The sequence below is a fragment of the Apis dorsata genome, unplaced genomic scaffold (assembly GCF_000469605.1).
Source record: "Apis dorsata unplaced genomic scaffold, Apis dorsata 1.3 scaffold_946, whole genome shotgun sequence".
Lineage (NCBI taxonomy): Eukaryota > Metazoa > Arthropoda > Insecta > Hymenoptera > Apidae > Apis > Apis dorsata.
In genome coordinates, this window is record NW_006264055.1 from 69,689 (window position 1) to 74,787 (window position 5,099).

The 5,099-nt window shown below is 33.7% G+C and overlaps 1 protein-coding gene across 6 annotated transcripts in view; it reads right to left on the bottom strand.

Moving 5' to 3' along the window:
* LOC102671460 (AT-rich interactive domain-containing protein 5B-like) overlaps window positions 1-5,099 on the bottom strand; it is a 106,117-nt gene that overhangs the window by 62,844 nt on the left and 38,174 nt on the right. The gene's annotated exons all lie outside the window — the stretch shown is intronic.

The following is a 5,099-nucleotide window of genomic DNA, read 5'->3' on the forward strand; positions in this document are numbered from 1 at the left end:
ATTCTCTTTCTTTTTTTCCAAATGGAAATCGTTCACGACATTTAAAAAAAAATCATCTATCGTGAATATACTTTGTAACTCGCGTTGAAATTTAAATATTAGCCTCGTTTTCTAGTGTAGAGTACAATCTGTTAGCGGAAGTTCTTGATAGGTTTATTACATAGACAGATATACATAGTTTCTCGAGTAAATATTCCTGGTACTCGAATGATTTATTCTACCTAGTCAATCGATAGCCAGCCTTAAAGTGCATCTAGAATGTTATTTCGCCGATTGTTATAAAGTCACGCCAAACACTCGAAAAATTGTTTAACCTTTTCAAATATCTCGTCGAGTCATTCTAATAAATATGCATTATACGGAAAATTTGTATCGTCTCGTCTCTGTAAACTTATTCGAGCAAATACGTTTGTCTCATAAAAGCTTTAAATTAGAAACACTCAAAGATATCAGAGGAGATATCGTTCGCTTTTATATCCCTCACACGCATATATTCGTCGTACAGTCTGCTCCAAAATTTATTTCACAACGTCCCTACATTGAAATCGATACACAACGTTCACACACATGTTCCTATTTTCACTTGGATTTAGATCCCCATTGCACGTCAAGCGCTGTTTGTGAGACAGCCTTTAGACTACGCTAGCACACATATATATATATATATAGATATAGCGATGGGCATACATATTTCCCTTCAATCGGCATTATTTCCGACAATTTTGTTTCCACGCACAATTTTCATCAAATTTTCCTAAACAATCAGAAACAATATAAAAAAAATTCTTCGAATTTTAACCTTTAAACGTTTCAAATTTTTCCAAGTTTGAAAAATTTGTTTTTATTTAATAACGATAAAACGATCAATATCGATAATAATAAAATAAAAACACACGAATTCGTAAGATATTGGAGAGATATTTTGGTTGCATACGTGAACATGAAACGCGAAATTGACGGCTCGATGTTTACTCTGATTAGAAACGTCTCAAAGCCATTGCTACCATAGGCTCACAAACGCTGCAGTAAAGTAACGCCTGTGTGTACAAGAGTGAATCGACACAGGGGAACACACACACACACGGGCAAAGACACATGTATATACACTCGATTCACGATATACGGGGAATTTGACTCAGGTATGTACGTTTCACGCACACGCCTTCCTCTGTAATACGAATCAACAACTAGGAACACTTGACTCGTCAACGCATCACTTCACGCAACATTTGCGGAACCACTTAACCCCTTTGCTTTTTTCCTATTCCACATCGAAACAATTTGTATTGATTATCGGGGAAATATTTCATAGCTAAACATCCCTTTGAACCGTTACTCAGTAAAAGCGCGAGATATTTATATCCGGATTATAATCCCCTTAGTTTGAAGTTGTTTAGTTATTTCTCTAGGTTTTTTCCACTATTACAAAAAAGTTACTGCAAAAAAAAAAATTATTATTATTATATAAATAATATCCAGACTTGTGATAAAAAAAAAAAGAAATGTTTACATTCACATAATACATAATATGATTCAAAATAATATATTTTTTTTTGCATACTTGTTGCGATATTTGTTAAAATAGATAATTACGACGTTCAAGCATTTGATAAGTGTATACTTAGTCGACCGAATAATTATTTAATTTCTAATAATTATATTTGCATTATTCGATTTCATATTGATTATTTAAATAAAGGTATTGTTAGCGGAACAAATAACGTATATATATTACACGTATATATTATTTTATAATAAAATTTGAAAGTTAAACTTTAATTCACCGGTGTACCATTTTCTACGGTTACAGCAATTTGTTCAAAAGCCATATTTTGTTGACCAATGCCAATGTATTATTTGATATATTATTTGCAAGGATAACGTATTCAAACAATTTATACAAATATACCAAAAAATAACGTTTAAAAATACGAGAATTTCGGAATGAAATATCGTTTCTACGCAATGTTTAAAAAGGAAAAAAAAAATAATCCAATCCAAAACGTTTATCGAGTTTATATGGTTATCGTGTTTAAGGAGGGATCGCTTATTAACGAAAAAAAAAAAGAAAAAAGAAAAAAAAAACAAAAACAAAAACAAAAGAGGAAAAATTATACGTTCTCGGCGTATATATAAAATCGTTTGAACGGCGGTCATTTATTTTTAAACGGGAATAACCGTTTGATGGGTTCACGAGTGTAATCAGTTCTCGTTATTCTCGATCGAATCACTCTGTTAATTGTACGCATTATTTACCGAGTTTTCTCGTCGCATAGGCCGGCTGGTGCCGGGGTTAAATTTTTCTCGAGGGTCATCAATTTCAATTAAAAAACGAGCGGGAACGAAATTTTTGCCTCGATCCACCGCGAGATCCACTGTTACTGGGAAGTAATTCATAAACAGGGCGATGAAACGCGTGTATGAAACGCGTTTTTCCACAGAAGGCAATTATCGCCTTTCGAACGAGCCGTCGCGCGCTACTTTTAATAACATTTTCACACGTTGATAACGTTTCGACTTCCTAGTTTTGCTCGAAAATTTATCACCCTCCGCGAGTATAATATTTTTGTATTGTATCCATTCTCATTCATCGATTTTAAAGAACTCTTTACTCGTAACAATTTTTTTCTCTCTCTCAGGGAAAAAAAATGGAAAATAAAATAGAATGAAGAAGGGAATAAAAAGAAGAAATTGAAACGAAAACTCGTTCCACGCTCCAATCCTTCGCTACCTAATTTATATTTCATTTTATCAATCTTGTTAACCAATTATTTCATCGATGAATCGACTTGCGAAAGAAGTCGAAAAAATCGTGCGGAAAGAGAGGTGGAATCGCGCGCCATTTTTCGCCGATTAAAATTTTCACTCGGGAGAGGGAGGGGAAAAAAAATAAAAATAAAAATAAAAATAAACGCCATGAAACAACACGATCAAAACACCGGCGCGGTCAAACACGATCGTGTTTCAACGTTTCGAATCCTCGGTTCGAATCGACCGCATTGAGGCAAAAGTGACATCTCCAATATTCCCCTCCTCTTTTTTTCCCCTCCTTTTCCTCCTTTCTTCCTTTATTCGCATTCTCGCGTATCACCCACCTCCCTTCCTCGTTCCACCCTCCTCCCCCTTTTATTCGGTCGTTTTATTATCATTCTCCCTTCCCTGTTCTTATTATCATTTCGTATGTAGTGACGGGGGGGACAACGGGAAGTTATACAAATAATAAAAGATATATACACGTGTGCATATGTATGTATATTCGGGAGCGGGAATGGGCCCCTCCGATTCTCCTCTCCCGAGCTGTCGACAAAACCCGAGGATCCTAAGAACCTCCCTACACACGGAGGAGAGAGATCAGAAGTCACCTTGGAGATGGCTACGAAAATGGAACCGGTTCTCAGCTCATATAATTGGGTCCCGCTTTGACTGGGCCCCTCTTTGAGAATAATCAACGTTTATTTCGCCATTTAGCGCGGCCAGGGTGTTAGCCCATTCAACACTTTTTCTTCTTTCTTTCTTCCTTTTTTTAATTCCTCTTTACCCCGAAAAAATTGCTACACCCCGCGTAATTTCGCCCCCGAATAATTTTTATCCATTTTTCGCGAGAGAGAAAAAAGGGGTGGAAGGGGGAGGAAAGAGAAAATTCATCATAAGGATCGATATATGTGTATATATATATAAAATTTGATTTTATTAGTAATTTTTTTTTTTTTTTTTGCTTATGGGCAACATTTTGCAATATGTGGAATGAATGGTCAATCAAGATGTACGATGAATGTGTATGTCTGAGACTTGGTAGGAGGAAGAAAGAAAGTGAGAGAGAGAGAGAGAGAGAAGGCTGATGCTATGATGACACAATGTTATCGTCGAGTAAGAAGATACATGTATTTATACATATATTATATATATTTCGCATTGCATACTTTACTTGACGATATCGATACAAATACCGATACGTAAATATTGGAATAATATGTATTATATATATATGTATATGTATATAATATAAGTGATATACAAACAGGAGGAGGGGAATATTTTCTCGCGTTTATTATTTCGATCGGAATCGGTGTGATATAAAATTATTGAAAAATAATTTTTTTTTCATTTTGATCTCTCGCGGATATAAAACGTTTGAATATTTCATTCAATGTTTTTCCCCTCGTTAAGCTTAATCCTTTCATCGATATCGGTATAGATATTTAATTTTTCGCCAATCAAGATTTCGAAGAACGAAATCCAATTTCGAAATTGTAAACCGAATAGTTTGGTAGATATTTATCGGATAGAAATTTTTCGAATATGTAAATTAGATATATTAATCCATTGGAAGGAGAGATGAGATATTTAAATAAAATTGCGTAGAAATCTCTCGAGTAGTATATATTTCGTTTGAGAGTGAATAAAGCTAGGGATGAGAGAGTTAGAAAGATATATACGATCCGGAATAAATTTTGACTTTCAAGACGAATTTAATTTGAATTGACAATGAGTTGAGGACGAAAAATCAATTGAAATTTCGGAAAATTTTTCGAGACAGTTCAAATTTATTAACTTGAAAACTTTAAGATTAGAGAGAGAGAGAGAGAGAGAGAGAGAGAGAGAGAGAGAGAGAGACGAAAAAAAGTTGTTAAACTACTTCGGTGAAAACTTTGGAATTATTATTATTATACTTTTATTAATTTCGAGGAGTATTATAATAACGCAAATTTATAATTAATTCCTTGCAAAGTTACGAGGACATTTCACTAGATTTCGAGGGAAATGTAACGAAGAAGGCTGCTCACAATAATCTGGCGAGTTTGTAGATCGTAAGTTGCTATCTTTATGAAAGTTTATCTCGGCTGTACTGATTAAAACTAATTTCAAATAATTTAAGCCAATAATTTAAGCCTCGTCTCAAAGAGTTTATTACGAGATTCAATTTATCTCCACTTTTTATTGTTGTTTATCTATTAATCTTTATTTATTTATTCATTTATCTTTTCATTGTATTCCGTTAATTATTATTCGTATATGAACAAAAACTCGTCGCTTCATTTTTCTATCGAATAAGCGAGCGTTTTTTTTTTTTTTTTTTTTTTTTTTTTTTTTTTTTTTTT